The following is a 6,366-nucleotide window of genomic DNA, read 5'->3' as shown; positions in this document are numbered from 1 at the left end:
TTGGCTTTTTCTGTTCTCATTAAATTTCTAAAATGAAATAAATATGTGTCATTTTACCATAAAAAAAAAAAAAAAGAATAGCACTTGGCTTTGGTTGAGATGGCTGGCCCATACAAATCTCCTTATCATAAAGTCACTTGGCCACACCCTCAATGTTTTCATTTTTTTGCAGTATGGGTAGGCTGAGAATTTTCCAAATCTAAGTTATGTTTCCTTTTTGCTTAACAGTTCCACCCTTAAATCATTTTTCGCTTCCTAAATTTTCCTATAAGCAGTCAGAAGGAGCCAAGTTGCACCTTCAATGCTTTGCTTAGCGATCGCCTCAGCTAAATACCCAATTTCATTGTTCGCAATTACTACCTTCCACGAGACCTTAGTATATGAACACATTGAGCCAAGTTCTTTGCCACTTTACAACGAGGATCACCTTTTGTACAGTTTCCAATAACATGTTCCTCATTTCTGTTATCAGAATGGCCTTTATCATTTATTTCTACCAACATTCTATTCAAAATTACTTAGTCATTATTCTCCAATATGACTGAGGCTTCATCCAGCTGTCCTTATTTCTTTCTGAGCCCTCATGATAATCTCCTTTCAAGGTCCATTCATAGCACTGTAGGTGTTTTCCTAGCTGACACTTCCAAACTCTTTTGGCCTTTATCCATTACCCAATTTCAAAGCCACTTCTGCATTTTTAGTATTTGTTACAGAAGCACCCCACTTCTCGGTACCGATTTCTGTTTTAATCAGTTCAGGTTGCTATAGCAAAATGCCATAAGTTGAGTGGTTTATAAACAACAGACATTTATTTCTCACAGTTCTGGAGGCTGGGAAATCCAAGATCAAGATGCTGGCAGATTCAATGTCTGTGAAAGCCTATTTCCTGGTTCATGGCCATTTTTGCTGTGTCCTCACATGGAGGAAAGGAGGAGGGAGCTCTCAGGCTTCTTATATAAGGGCACTAATCCCACTCATGAAGGCTCGGCCCTCATGACCTAACCACCTCCCATAGGCTCCGCCGCTGAATACTATCACCTTGAGGGTTTGGATTTCAACATAGGAATTTTGAGGGGACACAAACATTTATACTATGGTGGGCTCCCACAGGGCTTAACTTTTTATAAATGAGCTCATCTGAGGAGTTGCAGTGTCCTCACCTGAAGAATGCCTGTCTAATATTTTGAGGCTGGGCTTCCCTGCCCACACTGAATTTACAAAACACCAAGAAGCAGATGCTTAAACAACAACAGACCATGTATGCATAATGTTCAGAAGACCAGACCCAACAGTGGCCTTGACAGACCCATGTCCCTGACCCTGGGAAAGATACTCAAACATGTATAAGACCAATCAATGGTGAAGAACAGTAGGTAAGTGCAACATGCTTAAGAGCTGAAGGAGATGCCCCTAGGGATGTGAGGTCTCCAGGTGAGGGCAAGGTCTCCATCTTGATAACTTCTCTAGGTCCAAAGCAGAACACAGCCAACGGGAAGTTCTCCGAGAAGGGTTTGTGCATGGGAGAGGATGAATGGACGGAATGGTTCTGCAACAGTGGGATCATGGTAGGCTCTGGAAGGAGCCTATAGGAATGGCCAGGATGGGAGCTTTTAGGACCCAAATCTGGAGATAGGTTGCCCTCTGCTGGCTGCTTGGGGTAGGTGATTGCACCCGGGCACAAAGCCATATGCCTAGCTAGCCTCGCCTACACTAGCTGTCAAACTCGGGGACAATTTGGTCTTCCAGAGTAGGCTCACCTGGGAGTGAAACCGGAGCAAAGGCAGGGCCTGTAAACAGAGGTGGCTGGCCCCGAAGCACCCTCCGGACAGCGTAGGATGGGGTGGCGCGGGAGCGCTCCAAGAGAAGGAAAGGGGCACCCGGAGGTGAAGGTACCGTGGGAAAAGGGGAGTCCACCAGCAGGGGGTGGGCCCTCTATCCGCGGGCGCTGGCGCTGTGCCCGGAGATAGCAGGTGGCGCTGTGGGGTTGGGGCAATAGGCCTGCATTGCGGTTCCGCGCATCTCACACGCCTTTCTCCCTTGGCCCCGGGGATCTTAATTTCTGCCGCGAGAGGGCGCTCGCCTCCAAACCCCAGATAATAGATTCTCCATTGGAGGATTTCCACACTATGGGGCCCTGCGGTATATCCAACTGTGGAACTGACCCAAAGGAAGAGGGGAAGCAAGGATCTTTGTGCCTGCTCAGGTATTTCTTTTCTCATTTCTGTGATCTACGCGTCCAGGGCGCCCTCAGAAGACCGATTTTGGTGGGAGCAATGCCCTGGTTGTGGGAGTGGCCCTGATGTGAACTCTTAGGGTGTGATGGGAAAGAGTTGCCTCTCTCAATGGGAGGCCAGATCAGTCCCCTGAAACTTGCCTCTGACAAGCGCCCTTGCAACCTGTTTGGTTCACCTGAAGGGCTGAGGATGGAAAGAGACCAGAAAGAGTCATGGGATAAGAGTGCAGGGATGGAGGAGAGAGGGGGGAGGGGACGGGGGGAGAGGGGGCGGGGCGGGGGGCGGTCAGGGCTGCTGGTAGGTTTTGGGAGTAATCCCTGAATTAAAGACACAAAAATCCTTTAGAAGGGGGCAGAAACCCAGTGAGGCCATATTCTCCAGACCTAGATCAAGAAAGGGAGGTGGTCAAGATCAAAAGAGAACTCTGAGATTGTCTAGTGGATGATTCTCACTCCTCGGTTGCTCTCCCCTCCCCTAATCCTCTGGCCATGCCCCACCCCCCACAAATGAGGAGAATCATTGGGGGAAGCTTTTAAAATAGATTCCCAGCCCCACCCTAGAGACTGTGATTCAGCAGGCCTGGGTGGGGCCTGAGAATCTGTATTTGGAATCTGTATTTGGTTAACCTCTCAGATGAGCCCCCTGCCCCACCTGACAGCTGAAGCTACCTCTGAATAGTTGTCATGATTGGAGAGGATTTCCCAAAGCTTCCTATTTCTGTCCCCTAGAGTTACCTAGAGCAGCTCTAACTCCTCTCCTGCTTGATGGTGCTTCAGAGATTTCAAAACAGTTGCCCCGCCTGCCTGAGTCTGTGCGTCTCCCGGACAGAAATTCCCTGGCCTTTCCGAGGTTCCTGATCGAGGTACAAGGGAGTCCAGTGAGGCCATCTCATCAGTTGAGAAAGAAAAACCCAGCCAGGGGTTGTGGGTGCTCCAGGGGCCAGAGAAGCAGACTAAAGACTTGTGGTAGGTCCGGGGGCTAAAGCAGAAACGGCCCCCTCTGAGAAAGACCCTTCCTTACCCTACCTGGGGCTAGGCTTCATTCAATCTAGACTGCCTCTTTTGGACATTCCAGAGGTATTATTCATTCATCTCAGTCATTTACTATGTGCCGATTTGGAGACCTTAAATGTAGTCATTCATTTAACCCTCACAATAAGCCTATGAAGTAGGTGCCATCATTATATCTATTTATGAATGATCTAACAGAAGCCAGGAACCAAAGAACAATTTTAGGAACTGGGCTCAAGTTCAAATGGCAGAGCAGGATATAAACATAGGCAGCTGGGTCCCACCCCTTGCTCCTTCTTCTTTTAGAAGAAACTGCATGAGCCAGGAGGTCCGAGATGTGGTGTTAGAACAGTGAGTTAGGATCACAGCAATAGCTCACATTTACCAAGCACGTACCATGTGCTGGCATTGGTCTGGATGTTCTTATTTGGTTCCTACATCAGCTCTATGAAGTAGTTATATAATCCCTTTATCACAGAAGAGGAGACTGAGATTCAGTGAATTTTTAAGTGACACACAAAGTCATTGGCAAGTGGTGGAGCCGAGATTGGACTGAGCTGTGTCACTCTGAGCCCGCCTCCTCCCCTCTGGGTGTCAGCCTCTCCTTCTGTGAAATGAAGACATTGGCCTGAATTAGTCCTAGTAGAAGTGCTTCTCAGGCTTTAATGTGCATACGAATTTCCTGAGGATCTTGTTAAAATGCAGATAATAATTCAGTCGTTTGGGGTGGGGCCTGAGATTCCGCCACAAGCTCCCAGGGGAAGGTGGTGCTCATGCGGCTCATTCTGGGACCACACTTGAGCAGCCAGGCTCTAGGGGACCCACCCAGCTCTGATGTTCCGAGTTTATGGGCCTAGGAAGACTCGCCCCAAAGGCCATGAAAATTCAGGAAGTTGATTATGGTAAATAAAGCCCTTAGTGGGCATTTTTCATGCCCAGACAAGCTCATGGTGACTTTTCCGAAGCATCTGCCTTGAGCCTTTTACATTTCCACTCTGTTGACCTCAGCCTGACTCCTCCAGAGGGTTAAAGGGCTTGGTCCTGGGCCAGGGGGGTTGGTTCTGTCTAATCAAGGAGTGAAGGGAAGTTGCTGGACACCCTGCCTTCTGAGGACACCAACTGGTCCCATGGTAGCCACACTGCTCTCCACAGACATTGCCCATCTTCCGGGGACATGATAGGGATACTGTGTATCCTCTCTTGTGAAGTTAGACATAGCTGCGTGGCTTGCTCTGGCTCCTAACTTATGACAAGAAGTAATTTGTGCCCCTGAATTGGGGAAGGCTTTTATTTTATTTTATTTTTTCATTTCATTTCTCTTTCTTTCTTTCTTTCTTTCTTTCTTTCTTTCTTTCTATTTTAATGCTTATTTAGTTTTGAGAGAGAGACAGAGCATGAATAGGGGAGGGGCAGAGAGAGAGGGAGACACAGAATCCAAAACAGGCTCCAGTCTCTGAGCTATCAGCACAGAGCCTGATGCAAGGCTCGAACCCATGAACCACAAGATCATGATCTAAGCTGAAGTCGAACGGTCAATTGACAAAGCCACCAGGCACCCCTATTTTTTTAATTAAGAAATTTTTTTAATGTTTATTTTTGAGAGAGAGAGAGAGAGAGAGAGACAGCGTGAGTGGGGAAGGCCCAGAGAGAGAGGGAGACACAGAATCCAAAGCAGTCTCCAGGCTCCAAGCTCTCAGTACAGAGCCCAAAGCTGGGTTCGAACTCAGGAACTGTGAGATCACCACCTGAGTCGAAGTCAGAAGCTCAACTGACTGATCTACCCAGATTCCCCTAGGGGGAAGCTTTTAAAATAGATTCCCAGCCCCACCCTAGATTCTGATTCAGCTGGCCTGGGTGGGGCCTGAGAATCTGTATTTGGAATTTGGGGGGAATTTGTTAATGAAGCATAACCTAGCCCATCCTGACTAATATACATACTCATATCAGCTGTGACATGGGGATAATACTGGGGGACTGTATTTCTACAAAGTCAAGATTGTGGCCTGTCAAAGAACTAATGCTTACCTCTGAGATCCTCTTCAATGGGAAGGAACATCTTCTTGCTGAAGGTAGGAGGGGCTTCCCTAAGGACGGTCTCCATTAAAAAGAGAACTGTGATTCACTGATTTACTTTTGTGTCCCTAGTGCTTAGCCTGGAGTGTGGCCTGTAAAATACTTAATTCACATCTGATAGGACTTACTGTGATTTCCTTTTGTTGAATCTCCCAGTAGATTATGTTCAAGAATATACTGGGAGCTTCCTTCCCTTCCCTCAGCCTCTCTATACCCCTCTGCCTTGAGCCAATGGTTAACTATTTGATGCCAGTCCCAAGCTGGACACCTCACTGCCTTCTCTGTCTGATCTTGACAATGACACTACATAGCAACTTCTCAATGATCCAAGTAATACTTATGAAAATTCATAATCACTCATTATGAAACATTTGAAAATCAAGGGCAAACAGGAAAACAAACAAACAAACAAACAAACATTATCTATAATCCCCTCTCCCAAAAGGAACTATTGTTGACCCTGCTATGTTTTCTTTCCCACCACCCTCTTCTCTTCTATGAGACCCCCTCTCCCCCAACATCCATGGCACAATTTTAGTGAGATCGCATGAATGGTTGCTCTTTAGGAAGAGAGGGAAGAGCCACCCACAAATGCAGAAAATGTCAGAGCCGGCAGGGGACTTAGGAATTGTCCAAGCCACCTCTGCCATGACTGATAAGAACGCTGCTTTAAAATCATCTGGGTGCAAATGTGTGTGAAGTCAAGACAAATGTCTGGCACAACCTCTGCCAGCCTAAGTGACTGTTGTCTATGGGGTTGGGGGCACAGGAAGGGTGATGAAAAGAAACTTTACATATTTTGAATTTTGTTTGGTACAAAAACGCATTTAAGTATTAATTGCACTTAAAACACATTATTGTTAAAAGAACAGAAAACGAAAGCTATGAAATAGAAAGCGATTAATGAGTGCAGGTTTGCCCAGCTATTTCTGGCAGGTTGGTTGAGGCCACAAGATCCCTGGGCATCAGCCAGCCTTTTGCTGTCCTTTGCTCTTCGGTCTCTTGTTCCCGGGGACCAGGGTCACTCCAGGGCAGCCCCTTTGCTCCTA

This window comes from Hyaena hyaena, unplaced genomic scaffold, assembly GCF_003009895.1.
Source record: "Hyaena hyaena isolate Hyena2069 unplaced genomic scaffold, ASM300989v1 scaffold_28, whole genome shotgun sequence".
In the NCBI taxonomy this organism is placed as follows: domain Eukaryota; kingdom Metazoa; phylum Chordata; class Mammalia; order Carnivora; family Hyaenidae; genus Hyaena; species Hyaena hyaena.
This window is presented reverse-complemented; position numbering follows the sequence as displayed.